Raw genomic sequence first — 17,413 nt, forward strand, 5'->3', positions numbered from 1 at the left:
GGTTTTTTGCAAATAAACAGAGCAGCAAATGGATTCTCATTCCTCATTCCTTGTGCCATGTTCTCTGTCATTTAAAGGTCAGCCTTTTTGAAAAAAATAATTATTATCTACTAGATATATGTAGATACATGATAATCTCCAAGGAGGGCATTTTTATCTCTCAAAAAGACCCAAGAATAAGGAGGATGTTTTGTTCTTGCAGACTGAGCCTGTTACAACAGTAAATCTTACTGTATGCAGACAGACACATTCACAGACACACAGAGACAGACATACACTGCCCACATGTCCATAGCAGTCTAAAAGGCACGAAGACTTTGTGACTGCCAGAGGAGGATCTTCAGAACACAGGCAAGTTGAGGCATCCTCAGAATTTGCCAGGTGTCGGGGTGATGCATGGCAGGCTGGGGAGAAAGGGAGGACCACTGGAATGCTGATATGATCTCAGGACACTGATTACCAGTTCCTTTCTTGGTTTTCTTGTTTTCCCTTTTGAATTTTTACTTTATTATGTTCTGAAAACAACTAAAAGAAGAGGTAAGGAAGACCATTAAGGAAAGAACAAAAGTATCAGATGATGCCACAGGGAGGAAGGGAGCACAGAAGGGACTGGGGCGTGATGGGGAATAGGGGGAGGAAATGAGAGATGGAAGAAGTGATGACAAAAAGTAAAAAAAAAAAAAAAAGTTTCAGCTTCTTCCTATCACAATAAATCAGTCTACCCCATAATACCATTCCTTTCTGTCATCTCCAGCCCACTGAAGTCTAAGCTCTGTCAAAAGAAGTCCAGATGGCATCCAATGGTTCCTAAAGGTAATCACAGTCAATAGCAAAAACCATATTCAAATGAGGATCTTTATCTCCTGTGACAAAGGTTCCTTTTAAATAAGTCTAGATTGTTTTATATTAGGAATTCTTAAGGATCTTAGAGGACTCTTGTAAAGAGGGTAAAACATCAATTATAAGGAGTTTAAACAATTTTGTGCTAGTCCCTTGAATAAGACTTGTCTGCCTGAACTTTAAATATACTTTAGACTACCCAAGGAATTTGGCTGCATGCTTCCTGTGATAACTCTTTTCAGCCTGTGAGGAAGGCAGGGGAAGAAGGACAGAAAGCAGGAAAAACCTCAAACAACATTTGGGTCATTCAAATTCCCTTCCCACTTGCAAAACTCCGGACTTTTATCTAAATATTCAAGATGTGACCTTTACCAATTGGACTCACATTTGTGTTTATATCATTATTAAAACAGCTTTTCAATTCTGCAGCCTGTGGAATGAAAACCACACTCACAGAAAGAAAGACAAAATAAAAAGACAGAGGACTATGTACCAATGAACAAACAAGATAACCCCCCCACACACAAAAAAATAAATGAGGTGGAGATAGGCAACCTTCCAGAAAAATAATTCAGAATAATGATAGTGAAGATGATTCAGGACCTCGGAAAAAGAATGGAGGCAAAGATCAAGAAGATGCAAGAAATATTTAACAAAGACCTAAAAGAATAAAAGAACAAACACTTAGAAGAACAAACAGAGATTAACAATACAATAACTGAAATGAAAAATAGACTAGAAGGAATCAATAACAGAATAACTAGGGCAGAAGAATGGATAACTGACTTGGAAGACAGAATGGTGGAATTCACAGCTGTGGAACAGAATAAGAAAAAAGAATGAAAAGAAATGAAGACAGCCTAAGAAACATCTGGGACAACATTAAATGCAACAACATTCACATTATAGGGATCCCAGAAGGAGAAGAGAGAGAGAAAGGACCTGAGAAAATATTTGAAGAGATTATGAGTGAAAACTTCCCTAAAATGAGAAAGTAAATTGCCACCCAAACCAGAAAGTGCAGGGAGTCCCAGGCAGGATAAACCCAAGGAGAAACACACTGAGACACATAGTAATAAATTGACAAAAATCGAAGACAAAGAAAAATTATTAAAAGCAACAAGGGAAAAATTACAAAAAACATAAAACGGAACTCCCACAAGGTTAACAGCTGATTTCTCAACAGAAACTCTACAAGCCAGAAGGGTGTGGCATGATATACTTAAAGTGATGAAAGGGAAGAAACTACAAGCAAGATTACTCTACCCGGCAAGGATTTCATTCAGACTTGATGGAGAAATCAAAAGCTTTACAGACAAGCAAAAGCTAAGATAATTCAGCACCACCAAACCAGCTCTACAACAAATGCTAAAGGAACTTCTCTAAGTGGGAAACACAAGAGAAGAAAAGGACCTACAAAAACAAACCCCCCAAAATTAAGAAAATGGTAATAGGAACATACATATTGATAATTACCTTAAATGTAAATGGATTACATGCTCAACCAAAACACACAAGCTCTCTGAAAGGATACAAAAACAAGGCCAATCTATGTGCTGTCTAAAAGAAACCCACTTCAGACCTAGGGACATATACAGACTAAAAGTAGGGGATGGAAAAAGATATTCTGTGCAAAAGGAAAATTAAAAAAAAGCTGGAGGAGCAATATTCATATCAGATAAAACAGACTTTAAAATAAAGAATGTTACAAGAGACAAGGAAGGACATTGCATAATGATCAAGGGATCAATCCAAGAGAAGATATAACAATTATAAATATTTATGCACCCAACATAGGATCACCTCAATACATAAGGCAAACACTAACAACTATAGAGGAGGAAATCAACAGTAACACAGTAACAGTGGGAGACCTTAACAGCCCACTAACACCAATGGACAGATCATCCAGACATAAAATGAATAAGGAAAAACAAGCTTTAAATGACACAATAAACCAGATAGATTTAATTGATATTTATACAACATTCCATCCGAAGACAGCAGATTACACTTTCTTCTCAAGTGCACACAGAACATTCTCCAGGATAGATCACATCTTGGGTCACAAATCAAGCCTCACTAAATTTAAGAAAACTGAAATCATCTCAAGCATCTTTTCCAACCACAACCCTATGAGATTAGAAATCCATTACAGGGGAAAAAAATGTAAAAAACAGAAACACATGGAAGCTAAACAATACGTTACTAAATAACCAAGAGATCACTGAAGAAATCAAAGGACAAATAATAAAATACCTAGAAACAAATGACAACAAAAACACGACGATCCAAAACCTATGGGATGCAGCAAAAGCAGTTCTAAGAGGGAAGTATATAGCAATACAATCCTACCTCAAGAAACAAGAAAAATCTCAAATAAACAATCTAACCTTGCACCTAAAGCAACTAGAAAAAGAACAAACAAAATCCAAAGCTAGTCAAAGGAAAGAAATCATAAAGATCAGAGCAGAAATAAATGAAATAGAAACAAAGAAAACAAGAGCAAAGATCAATAAAACTAAAAGCTGGTTCTTTGAGAAGATAAACAAAATTGATAAACCTTTAGCCAAACTCATCAAGAAAAAGAGGGAGAGGACTCAAGTCAATAAAATTAGAAATGAAAAAGGAGAAGTTACAATGGACACTGAAGAAATACAAAGCATCATAAGAGACTGCTACAAGCAACTCTATGCCAATAAAATGCACAACCATGAAGAAATGGACAAATTCTTAGAAAGGTATAACCTTCCAAGACTGAGCCAGGAAGAAATAGAAAACATGAACAGATCAATCACAAGGAACGAAATTGAAACTGTGATTAAAAATCTTCCAACAAACAGAAGTCCAGGACCAGATGGCTTCACAGGTGAATTCTATCAAACATATAGACAGGAGCTAACACCCATTCTTCTCAAACTCTTCCAAAAAACTGCAGAGGAAGGAACACTTCCAAACTCATTCTATGAGGCCACCATCACCATCACTATCTCCCTGATACCAAAACCAGACAAAGATACTACAAAAAAAGAAAATTACAGACCAATATCACTGATGAATATAGATGAAAAAATCCTCATCAAAATACTAGCAAACAGAATCCAACAACACATTAAAAGGATCATACACCATGATCAAGTGGGATTTATCCCAGGGATGCAAGGATTCTTCAATATACGCAAATCAATCTATGTGATACACCATATTAACAAATTGAACAATACAAACCATATGATCATCTCAATAGACGCAGAAAAAGCTTTTGACAAAATTCAACACCCTTTCATGATAAAAACTCTCCAGAAAGTGGGCACAGAGGGAATATACCTCAACATAATAAAGGCCATATATGACAAACCCACAGCAAACATCATTCTCAATGGTAAAAAACTGAAAGCATTTCCTCTAAGATCAGGAACAAGACAAGGATGTCTACTTTTGCCACTATTATTCAACATAGTTTTGGAAGTCCTAGCCACAGCAATCAGAGAAGAAAAAGAAATAACAGGAATCCAAACTGGAAAAGAATAAGTAAAACCGTCACTGTTTGCAGACGACATGATACTATACATAGAGAATGCTAAAGATGTTGCCAGAAAACTACTAGAGCTAATCAATGAATTTGGTAAAGTTGCAGGATACAAAATTAATACACAGAAATCTCTTGCATTCCTATACACTAACAACAAAAGATCAGGAAGAGAAATTAGGGGAAAACTCCCATTTACCATTGCAGGGAAAAGAATAAAAAACCCAGAAATAAACCTACCTAAGGAGGTAAAAGACCTTTACTCAGAAAACTATAAGACACTGATGAAAGAAATCAAAGATGACACAAACAAATGGAGAGATATCCCATGTACTTGGATGGGAAGAATCAATACTGTGAAAATGACTATACTACACAAAGCAATCTACAGATTCAATGCAATCCCTATCAAATTACCAATGTCATTTTATACAGAACTAGAACAAAAAATTGCATAATTTGTATGGAGATAAAAAAGACCCTGAATAGCCAAAGCAATCTTGAGGGAAAAAAATGGAGCTGGAGGAATCAGACACCCTGATTTGAGACTATACTACTAAGCTACAGTAATCAAGACAGTAAGGTACTGGCACCAAAATAGAAATATAGATCCATGGAACAGGATAGAAAGCCCAGAGATAAACCCAGACACCTATGATCAACTAATCTATGACAAAGGAGGCAAGGATATATAATGGAGAAAAGACAGTCTCTTCAAGAAGTGGTGCTGGGAAAACTGGACAGATACATGTAAAAGAATGAAATGAGAACACTCCCTAACACCATACAAAAAAATAAGCTCAAAATGGATTAAAGACCTAAATGTAAGACCGGACACTATAAAACTCTTAGAGGAAAACATAGGAAGAACACTCTTTGACACAAATCACAGCAAGATCTTTTTTGACACACCTCCTAGAGTAATGGAAATAAAAACAAAAATAAACAAATGGGACCTAATGAAACTTAAAAGCTTTTGCACAGCAAAGGAAACTATAAACAAGATGAAAAGACAACCCTCAGAATGGGAGAAAATATTTGCAAATGAATCAACGGACAAAGGATTAATCTCCAAAATATATAAACAGCTCATGCAGCTCAATATTAAAAAAACAAACAACCCAATCAAAAAATGGGCAGAAGACCTAAACAGACATTTCTCCAAAGAAGACATACAGATGGCCAAGAGGCACATGAAAAGCTGCTCAACATCATTCATTATTAGAGAAAGGGAAATCAAAACTACAATGAGGTATCACCTCATACCGGTTAGAATGGGCACCATCAGAAAATCTACAAACAACAAATGCTGGAGAGGGTGTGGAGAAAAGGGAACCCTCTTGCACTGTTGGTGGGAATGTAAATTGATACAGCCACTATGGAGAACAGTATGGAGGTTCCTTAAAAAACTAAAAATAGAATTACCATATGACCCAGCAATTCCACTACTGGGCATATACCCAGAGAAAACCATAACTCAAAAAGACACATGCATCCCCATGTTCATTGCAGCACTATGTACAATAGCCAGGTCATGGAAGCAACCTAAATGCCCACTGACAGACAAATGGATAAAGAAGATGTGGTACATATATACAATGGAATATTACTCAGCCATAAAAAGGAATGAAACTGAGTTATTTGTAGTGAGGTGCATGGACCTACAGTCTGTCATACAGAGTGAAGTAAGTCAGAAAGAGAAAAACAAATACTGTATGCTAACACATATACATGGAATGTAAAAAAAAATGGTTGTGATGAACCTAGGAGCAGGATAGGAATAAAGATGCAGACAGATAGAATGTACTTGCAGACATGGGGCGGGGGGAAGGGTAAGCTGGGACGAAGTGAAAGAGTAGCATTGACATATACACACTACCAAATGTAAAATAAATAGCTAGTGGGAATCAACTGCATAGCACAGGGAGATCAGCTCAGTGCTTTGTGACTACCTAGAGGGGTGGCATAGGGAGGCTAGGAGGGAGATGCAAGAGGGAGAGGATATGGGGATGTATGTATACATATAGCTAATTCACTTTGTTGTACAGCAGAAACTAACACAACATTGTAAAGCAATTATACTCCAATAAAGATCTTAAAAAAAAAAAGGAAAAAAGACACATGCACCCCAATGTTCATTGCAGCAACAGGTCATGGAAGCAACCTAAATGACCATCGACAGACAAATCGATGAAGAAGATGTGGTACATATATACAATGGAATATTACTCAACCTTAAAAAGAACGAAATTGGGTCATTTGTAGAGATGTGGATGGACCTAGCAACTGTCATACAGAGTGAAGTAAGTCAAAAAGAGAAAAACAAATATCGTATATTAACGCATATATGTGAAATCTAGAAAAATGGTACAGATGAACCGGTTTGCAGGGTAGAAATAGAGACACAGATGCAGAGAACAAACGTATGGACACCAAGGGGGGAAAGCGGGGGGTGGGGATGTGGTGGGATGAGTTGGGAGATTGGGATTGACAGGTATACACTGATATGTATAAAATAGATTAATAAGAACCTGCTGTATAAATAAATAAAATTTATAAAACAGCTTTAGCAATATTTGAAGGAGGCAGAATATGAATGTAATAAATATATATATATATATATATATCATAAATTAAGTTCTACAGAATGATGTGGTAGGGAAGTTCTCAAATTAAAAGCATGCTGTCTCCAAACTTCCCTGGTAGCGCAGTGGTTAAGAATCCGCCTGCCAATGCAAGGGACACGGGTTCAAGCCCTGGTCTGGGAAGATCCCACATGCTGCGGAGCAACTAAGCCCCTGTGCCACAACTACCGAGCCTGTGCTCTAGAGCCCACAAGCCACAACTACTGAGCCTGAGTGCCACAACTACTGAAGCCCGTGCGCCTAGAGCCCATGCTCCGCAACAAGAGAAGCCACTGCAATGAGAAGCCCATGCACCACAGACAAGAGTAGCCCCCGCTCGCTGCAACTAGAGAAAGCCCGTGTGCAGCAACGAAGACCCAACACAGCCAAAAATAAATAAATAAAGAAATAAATACATTTATTAAAAAAAAAAAAAAGCATGGTGTCTCCGATTACAGAAAATACAAAGAACAGAGGAATACATTAACAACACTATGGAGACAGTATCACTTAAATCTAAAACATGGGGAAGTCTACAGAAAAATAACCAATGTCTTCAACCAGCAAATGGCAAGGAAAAAAATAAGAGCAGGAACTGTTCTAGATTTAAAAAGACCGAGGAGATACACCAATTAACAATTAAATGCAACATGTAGACCTTGTTTGGATCCTGTTTTGAACAATCCAACTATTAAACAAAAATTTTATGTGACAATCAGAGAATCTGAACACTGACTGGAAAAAAGATTTTAATTACTGCCATTTTTTTTTTTAGGTGTGATAATGATTTGCTGTATTTTTTTAAAAATCCTAAGCTCTTAGATTTATATTTTAAATTTTTTTATGAATAAAATACTACAATATTTGGAATCTGCTTTATAACAATCTATGTTTGGAGGGAAGTAAGGTCTACAGATGAAACAACATTAGCATATGTAGGTAACTGCTGAAACTGAATGATGGGTACATGAGATTTCACTGCATTATTCTTTTAATTTTTATGTATGTTTAAAATTTTCCATAATAAAAATATTTAAAAAGTAAAAGATGTTTGTATTCCGAAAACCAATATGAATAAAAATATAAGAATATATACTGACTTAAAAACGATAGTGGCTCAGTTTACAAAGAAGGATGTGTCCATACAGTGGCTCCTAGCTGATTTTTTTAAAAGTACGAAATACTAACCCTCTATCATATTGCATTAAGCTCCTAAAAGCGGGTTTTTGGTTTTTTTTTAAGTACCTTGGAGAAATCTGAAAGGAAATGCATTGTCTAGATTACAAGTATCAGGCCATTATATTTCGGATACTTGCAAGATAATGGTAGGTCACAGTAGCTAAATTTCATTACTATGCATATTCAAATAAAACCCACCTCTTCAGAAAGTTAAAATGTAAACACAAAAACTAACAAACCTGCCATATCTTGAAGAATTTCAGCCTCAAAAAACCATTAAAACACACACACACACACACACCCTTCCATATTTATGCTAAGACAGAAACCAACATACTTTATAGATTCTTAAATTATGTGATGGCTTCTCTGCAAGTGGGAGAGTTCTTTAGGTAGGAAATTACAGACCCATATTTTCAGGGTTCTTTATAGAATCCTAAGATAGCTTTAGTTGAAGATAAAGGTTTCTAAAATTTTCCCAAGTAAAGCAAATATTTCCAGATGTATCTTATTCCTGATCATTGGCATAATTCAGCCCCGGGTTTAGGTGATTCTGACTGTAGCCTCTGAAGAATCCTCCTGTTTTATGTGATCACCACAGTGAGACAAAGCCAAGAAGCAGAGAGTCATGGAATAACTAAGTTGGAGGTCTTGAATGTCTGTTTGCACGTGTGCTTCAGATTTACTTCCTGAAGCAGAGGGGTACTCCAGGAAAAAGCATTCTCTAAAACCAATTTATGCAAGAAAAATATTGACTCTGGGATCACATGGGGATGAAGATGCTCTCTCTTGACCCTGAAACCACCCCTATGGGCTGGAATTGGAAGCTGAGAGTTGGTGGGAGCAAACTCTGATCTTTACAGCATCCTGTCCCCATTCCACGCTACCGATCAACATACATTCTCTTCAGAGTCATCTTCTGTTTTGCCAATGTAACATTCACCAAATCCAAACGTACTATTCTCCATTCCCTTACCCAATACTTATGAACTGGGAATAGTCAGGGGATAAGTAGGCTCAGGATGGATGGAACAAACACAAGGTGACCACCTCACCCATGGTCATGTTTTTCCCTTTAACTCAAAAACTGAGTGGATGGGTTTTAAAAATACTATAAAGTAAACAAAACAAAACAATAATGATACCATCTCTTCATTACTTAACTGTAGGTTACGCAAAGTGGGTGTTATAGACAATATTTCCCTTTGCTGTGACCTACCTTTTTTTTTTTTTTTTTTTTTTGCGGTACGCGGGCCTCTCACTGCTGTGGCCTCTCCCGTTGCGGAGCACAGGCTCCGGACGTGCAGGCTCAGCGGCCATGGCTCACGGGCCCAGCCGCTACTTGGCATGTGGGATCCTCCCGGACCAGGGCACGAACCCGTGTCCCCTGCATCGGCAGGCGGACTCTCAACCACTGAGCCACCAGGGAAGCCCCGACCTACCTTTTTTAACCATTTATTTTGCTTGGAAGGAAAAGGAAAAAGGACTTGAACCAGCAGAGGTCAGTAAACAACTGACTACACTAAATTTAATCAACGCTGTTTTTTATATCTGACCAAAAGCCCTAATAAAGGAAATGGTTACATTAGGATGTTATTTTTATTGTAATGGCCAATCTAGCGCAAAATACGGGACAGACTGCCAGGAACATGAGTCAGGATACCCGACCCTCGTCCTGGTTCTGCCAAAATAACCAACAGAAGAAAGAGCCAGAGCAAATCCCTTGGCCCGTCTTCACCTTGTTTTAGCAGAGGTTTCTCCATATTTAAAATGGTGAGGGTGAACTAGATGTTCTTTCTGCTCCAACTTTCTAGGCTCCCATAGACACAGGTTAAGTAACACAGGAGTGCCAGGGCTTCCCTGGTGGCACAGTGGTTGAGAGTCCGCCTGCCGATGCAGGGGACACGGGTTCGTGCCCCGGTCCGGGAGGATCCCACATGCCGCGGAGCGGCTGGGCCCGTGAGCCATGGCCGCTGAGCCTGCGCGTCCGGAGCCTGTGCTCCGCGGCGGGAGAGGACACAGCAGTGAGAGGTCCGCGTACCGCAAAAAAAAAAAAAAAAACCACAACAACACAGGAGTGCCAGTTATACAACGCAGGAAATGGAAATGACTACAGAACAGAAACATGTTTTAGTGATAAGGTGGCAGCTACCTAAATGGGAAAAGATTGCACCGGTGCGGTTGCCCATGACATTCCAAGGGCATGGTAAATTATTTCAGCATAACGTAGTGGGAAGAAGGCCTGGTCAGAGTTATGTTAGTGTAATATAATACGGCTATTTGATTCGGCATGATGTATAAGAAATATTTTGTCTACATTCCCATGGCTTGCAATTTCCTTACTAAATATGTTTTCAAAAACCTACTTCTGCAATGATGTAAGCAGTGTGGCAGCCAGACCTCACTTCCCAGTCCCCTCTGAATATCTCTTGACTATGAAGCACTACTCAGGCTGCATCTGAACTGGACAAACGAACGCAGAAGTTGGCTTTCCTTTGCTTTTACCTGCCCTTGTTTTAGCAATACAGTGCTCAAGAAACAAATCGAGGAGAAAGATTGTAACTTTTAGCTTTTTTGCCATTCCTTATGTTGATTCCACAAGCACATCGCCATCTGGAGAGGTCCCATGCTGCATGCAAACAAAATATTCTAAGATGATCAACACTGATTTCCACTGAACTCTAGATTTAGCAGCAAATCTTGGAAAAAGCTGACCCTGCTTGAGGTAACAATATTAAATATAGGCATGAACAAACTTTTTCTTCCCCTTAACTTGCAAAGTAAGGAAAAGAAGTTCATCTAATAAACTCAACCCACTCACACTAAGCAAAACAAATATCTCTTGTAAAAAACCTCTCAAAAAAGTCTCCAGATAACTTAGCCTGTTACTCTATACCTTATTTACCTGTTTCTTTGTATGGCAAGCTTCTCCAGCCCCTAGCCTTCCCACTGAATTTCAATAAAAATGATTTTTATACTTGGGTTTCCCCTGTTGATCATTAGCTGCTATAGATAACAATCTTGCCTTTAAAGCAGATATAGCACAAACCTTCTTTTCAACATCTAAAAACATTCCTAAATATCATGAAAACAACTCTGCAAATTAACCCTTAGAAGGTCCGAATTTCTGGGTGGCAGAAACAAGTTCTGCCTTACTAAATACTCATTTTGAAGGGATTTGAAAACCTGAGCTACCCTTTTTGGTTTTATTCACTTTCAAAAGATAAGAGTCACATTAATCAAACGCCAACAAATATTTCCAGCCAACAATTATAAAAAAACAAACTCATCTTCTCTTCCATCGCCTGAAAGATAAGTAACAAGAAAGACTACACGACAAAAAAAAAAAAAAGAATGACTACACGAAAGGTAGTGAAAAGGGTGCTATACCCCTTTACTGCAGAGAGCAGCCCTCTTTAAAAAGTCATCACTTCTGAATCATTTCTAAATATACTACTATGTACTCGGCTTTGAGGTACACGCACTGGCTAGTTGTCAAAATGATAAGAACCTACCACAGCGAGGTTCGGAGCTCTTCCAAGAAAGGCACACTAAAAACTTCTCCTATATTTCCAGAACCTCCCAGATTTGAAGATTATAACTACCATGGAAGGACCACTTAGCACACAACTAAAATCCATAATCACAGGACTAATGGGTAATTGTAGTAATGTAAAATGTGAGAGCAGCCATATGTGCACAACTTTTCTGATCGTCAAAAACTCTTTGAGATAACTCCTTTCTATAAGCAGAGCTATTCACAAATACATGCTTTTTACACTCTCCCAGAAAATGAACAGAAACTTTATATTACTATCATTTTCTTCCCCACTAAGTAAACATATGGAAAGATACAGACTGGGGGTTATACAAGAAAGTGCAATGAAACAGGAGTTAGGAGGTTCTCACTAGCCAAGTGAGCAGATTCAGATAAGAGGATTTTTGAGATTCCTTTTACCCCCATTATTATTTTGCCCTATTCCCCCAAAGAAGTGCCAAGCTTAAATGTCTTCGGATTCCTAACCCAAGTTCTACGTAAATATCACATTTATCTTACATATCCACTCATCAGCTTATGAATATCCCTCACAACTGCCCCAAAGCATGATCATTTCCTTACATGACAGGTGTCTTTTTTAACTCTGTATTCAGGAGGCCTCTCTCATCGTCTCTTCTGTCCAAGACAACCCTATCCATTCATGCCCTCTACTCTTAACCCATAAGGCAGGGAGGGGCAAAAAATCTCAAATGTACTGTTTTGTACCATAGCATCTGCTATGAATGTGGAACCATCTGTTGCCCATTTTGCCATGGGAAGGATGGTGCAGGCATCAGACATGGAGTGTCACAGGTCGCACAATAGAATTATGTTCTTCTTGGGGCTGACACACCCAGGCATATGCTCCACAGTCACCATGGCTAATTCTACCCTTCCCCCATCAAAGAGTTTATTTATTTCCTCACAGAGAATGTGACCTCTAAATTCTCACAAAGGGTCAGGTCCATTTTTTAAAAAACTTACATTTGCCTGAATATCAGTTTCTAAATTCTCTAATCCTGGGTTGTATCTAAAACTAACATCTGTCACTAACACACTTGAGACTTTACCAGTCACTATCTCTGGGCATCTCAGTTTTTGTGTCTATAAAACAAAAAAGTTGAGCTCAGTGATCTCTGAGGCTCCCTTGCACTGTAGCACTCCAAAATTCTGTAATTTTAAGCCAACTCAAAGTCAGTGAACACAAGTTCCTTCACATCTATGGTATATTAAGGCTCTTAATGCCAAGGACAAAAGAATCTGCTGCAGACAAAAAGGTCTCTGTGTTGAGCAAGAATACAGTCAGTTTCTTGAAGATCCAAATTAGATTAAGATCCCTAATCTTGTTAACATATGCCCTCAAGGTAATAACCTAGTGAAGAGCTTGGGGCTAGGTATTCATTGCTTGTGTGTCCTGTGCATTATAGGATATTACACAGCATCTGAGGCCTCTACCCACTAGAGGCCAGCCCCAGTTGGCAACTGTGGTTGTCCCCTGCCCCCAGTTGGGACAACCAAAAATGTTTCCAGACACTGGCCAATAACCCCTGGGGAGCAAATTACCCCCCACTCCACCCACCTCCATTCAGAACCACAGCTGTTGTGTATACCAGGGCTTTATAATAAAGCACATCACTTAAAAGTTGTTTTTGTTTCAAATAGATGACATTTACACAGTTAATAAGTAAAGTGCGTCAAGATCTAACAGTCAGATTTATAAAGCACATGTATTCCACTTGGAAGATGTACAAAGCCACTGCCTTTCCAAGTTATTCATAGAACCAACTGCCTTTCTGCTAAGGGTTGAGAATTAGCATACAGAGTCATAACCTCAACTGCTCTTTAAAAGTATTTAAAAGCAATCACGTTTTTCACAGCAAGTCCTCTGGTGCACTCCAGAATCAACCCCTGCATTACAGTACAGACCTCAAAACAGGGCTTTGAGGAAAACAGCAAAATCCAGTGGTGGGTTTAATCACTTCAGCTTTTTCTTCCCTCTCTTGTGCAAAAGCCAGTAAATAAAATATTTCTGAAAAGGTTGCTAAAGAGTTCCAGCTTTCGTCTGGTGTTCTTTAAGACAGGACATAGCAAGCTCTTAGGCGAATTTCCCAGGTATCTTTTCCTCCCTCACTTCAAATGGGGATCCAGGAGACACCCCCTAAAGTCAGTCCTCAGCCCAAAAGAACAGTATCTGCCAGTTGCATGAAACAGAGTGAAGCCTGCAAATTGAAATGATGGCTACTCCTAGGCCAACATCTCATTTTTTCATTTGTGAAAAAGGCTAGGATTTGCAAACCTCTGGGTCTCAGGAGGTGAAGGCTACACTAGTCAACTAAGATCAAAAGCTCTATTCCCCCTCACTTTTAAAGGAAACCCCAGTTCTAAACGTTTTGGGGACTTTACAGAGTTTCTCAAGTGCTTATAATGTTTAAATTGCCACATTAAATATGTAAAATGAAAACAATAAAATAAAACACAAAACCTTTTAAATAACTTAAGCCCAGGATATGAAAAGGGAATCATGAATAGACACAACTGTTACTTTTCAAAGAACCTTAGCTCTTTATTCAAACAAATATTTACCCAATTGAGGGCAATGGTACCGGAGATGTAGCCATTCTGTTAAAACAGTGGGCAACTCTAAAGGTTTATTTATCCCAAATCCAACTACTCTGTTGCTACCCTACCAGGAACCAAGAATTCAAGAGCTCTCAGGGCAAAAGTTTAACTAACACTCTGAAACTGTGAACTTCATTTAGACCTCTCCCAGTTGAATTCAGATGTTAGAATCTCGGAGACATATCTCAAACGCCTAAATTAAGCCAAACTAGGAAGCTTAAAGTTACGCGTCCAATACTTGAAAATAAATATCTGTAATTAATACATTCATACAATGAAGGGAAATGTGGCTGACATATATTTACACTAAAAGCAAGCCACATTTTTACGCCTCTTCTTCTAGTTCCACTCCCAGCTGTGTCTGGCTGTGACTAGCTGTGCATTCTAGAATTCTTGAGAGCTTCTTTAGAGCAGCAGAAGGAAGACTTCTAGGGATGAGGGCAGGGCCAGGCGAGAGGACTTCCAGCCCCGGGATAGTCTACCGACATAAAAGGCTGAGGGCGCAGTTCCCGCTTTTACATGAGAAAGGTAGATAGATGGGTAGCAGGTTCGACTTCCGAAGCTCTTTCAAACAGGAAACCCCAAGTCTGGAAGCGACAGCCTGTCAGCCTTTTAATTTCCTGGCGGTGGCGGGAGTTAGCCAGGTCCTCGGCGCTTTAATAAGTGATGACTGCTAGAACTAAGTTATTCAATGTACCAGCAAACATTTCAGCTGCGCCTCGGCCGTGCCGGGCGCGGGTGAAACAGGGGTTCAAAACATTCTCTACTTCCAGCCGCTATCTCTAGGGGTGCGGAGACCGCCCCAACCATAAATCTGGGGGGGCACCCAAGGCCAAATGGGAATTGGAGTCTCTGGGCGGTTCAAACTAGTGTGCCCCACTCTTGAAACAAAGTGAGCCAGGAGGGCAGCTAGCTAGATATTTGGGGGAGGGGGTCTTTTCTGAATTCCGCGCCCATACCGTCCAGCAGTGGACTCTTTTTCCTCCGCCCACGGCGACAAAGCAGCTCTAGCCCCAAGATCCCGATCCCTCTCTCCTTGGGTAGCCCAGACTTCTCGGCAAAAGTTGCCTCCGGCTCCCCCAAATCCCTCCCGTTTCCTACAACCGTTCTGTGAGCTGCTCTTCCACCCCGCCACTCCCTCCCCAGGATCCTCTCAACCGAGGTCCACCCATTCTTGGGGTTCGGGGCCCCAGAGGCTGCTCAGCCCGAGCTCTGCTAACCCCAGCCCGGGCTTTTGTCCCTGCAGCCTACAAGAGAAGCAAGAAACTTTGCGTCCCCGGCAGCCACTCACCGTCTCATCTTCCCTCCGCGCCGCCGCTCTCCGCCGGCCCCAGCGGCCCTCGCCTGGCCCTCGCCCCGCCTCCCTCCCACCCTCCCTCCGGCCCCGGATCCCCGGCCCCGCCGCAGCTCCAGCCGCAGCCGCCCGGCCACTCTGCACGCGCGGTGCGCAGCCAGCGCGCCCCTCCTGGCCCCGGCGGCCACTGCCTCCTCTCCGCCCACAACCCTCGGCCGCGCAAACGGGCGGCGACCAACTCGGCGGCGGGGGAGGCAGCGCCCGGGGGATGCGGCCCGGACGCGCGGAGCCTGCGCGGCCCCTTCCACCCCGCCGGCCGCCGCCTCCTCCTCACCTGGCGCGTCGGCGCGGCCGGGTCCCCAGGGCGAGGGAGGGAAGGTGCGCTGCGGGCACCCAGCCGCCGGGTGCGGTCCCCCTCGGGCCGCGGTGGTGGGCTCCGCGCGGCTCGGTCCTGTGCCCAGGCTCCCTTCGTAACCACCGCGGCGGGCACCGAGGGACTCGGAGCAGTGAAGTCGGTGAAGGTGCCAGGCAGTTTGCAGTTGGGGCTTTTACTGCTGCAGCAGGGGTCTGGCTAGTCGCCCCAACACGGGGCGCCAGCTTCTCGGAGCCGCGTTTACAGCCGCGTGGTAGAAACCTTGTGGCAGGCTTTCCTAATGAGCTGGAAGAGGGCGGGTGGGTACACGTCCTCGAGCGACGATTTCCTCGCCCGACGGTGAGGTTTCTACTGGGAAACTCCAGGTGACCTCACCTCCTCCCGACAGTTCGCCCGCGGGCAGGTACCTGATGCGTCAGAAAAGCAGTTTTGCAAAATTGTTGGGGAACGGCCTCAGCGGAGGATTTTAAACTAACTTGCACTGATTTCCTTTCAGTTACTTCTCTTGAAAGTTTCTATATTTTCCAACGTGTTTTTCTCGTTGCTGCAGCCAATGAAAACAATGCTGATGTGAACGGCGGGTGTTTCCACGGAAAGGGACCAACTGGACCCAGGGCGGCCTCAGTCGATCTCCGCACGAATGAGTGTGAGTGAACCTCTTCCAAGTTCTGGGTGAATCTCTGGGCTTACAAAGAGGCAGGTCGTCGGCCCTCGCGGAACTCACAACAGCAAGAAAGAGCACAATAAAGTGCAGACTAATTTATGATCACTATGGCTTTGGTTGGCCAAGTCGTTTTAGCTCCTAGCAACGATGTCATTAACAGTATAGTGACAGTGATAGCTGATGTTCAGGATGGTTAATAAGCTTCCGGATAATGTATACAAAGTCCCTGACACCACGAATGGCACTCAGTAGGCACTCAACAAATAGATTATTTATAATGCACTTTTCATTTGTGTAAGTAAAAGTCTGACTTCTAATTTATAGGAAAGGCTCACCTATGAACTGCTTGGCTCTTTTCCCCACAGAAACATACAGGAATAAATCCAACACTTAAATGCTCCAGCAGTTTCCCGGATTGGATCATCCCATCACCATAAAATCATGTTATTTCTCCCATCTTCAAAACCAAAAACTCTCTTGAATCCACTTCCCCCTCCAGCCACTTGCTCCTTTTTTTCTGCTCAGCCACAGCAAAACTCCTTTAGAGTTGTTAAGAAAAGCTGTCTCCAAGTTTTCTCTACCCATTTATTCCAGTTGGGCTTTTGCTTCTGCTCTGACCCCTAGAACTCCTCCTGTCAAGGTCAAACTCCTAAACTGGACATTTTCTCAGGGCTCATCTCACTCGAACAATCAGTAGAAATCAATGGTAGAACACTTTTTCCTCCTGGAGAACTTTTATTTGGACTTCCACAA

The 17,413-nt window shown here is 41.3% G+C and overlaps 1 protein-coding gene across 18 annotated transcripts in view; it reads right to left on the reverse strand.

The window, feature by feature from the left end:
- Positions 1-16,098, reverse strand: part of PHLDB2 (pleckstrin homology like domain family B member 2) — a 130,596-nt gene extending 114,498 nt beyond the window's left edge. For 11 of the 18 annotated variants that reach the window (XM_082626152.1, XM_082626155.1, XM_082626167.1 and 8 more), the window contains exon 1: positions 15,621-15,712. The gene's annotated coding sequence lies outside the window, so the exon portion shown is untranslated. Of the gene's footprint in view, positions 1-15,620; positions 15,713-15,957 lie in introns of those variants that run through there. The other 7 variants (XM_082626160.1, XM_082626159.1, XM_082626156.1 and 4 more) reach the window with 6 other exon arrangements.
- Positions 16,099-17,413: the final 1,315 nt, after the last annotated feature.

This window comes from Mesoplodon mirus (assembly GCF_964341445.2).
Source record: "Mesoplodon mirus genome assembly, chromosome: 6".
Taxonomy (NCBI): Eukaryota; Metazoa; Chordata; class Mammalia; order Artiodactyla; family Ziphiidae; genus Mesoplodon; species Mesoplodon mirus.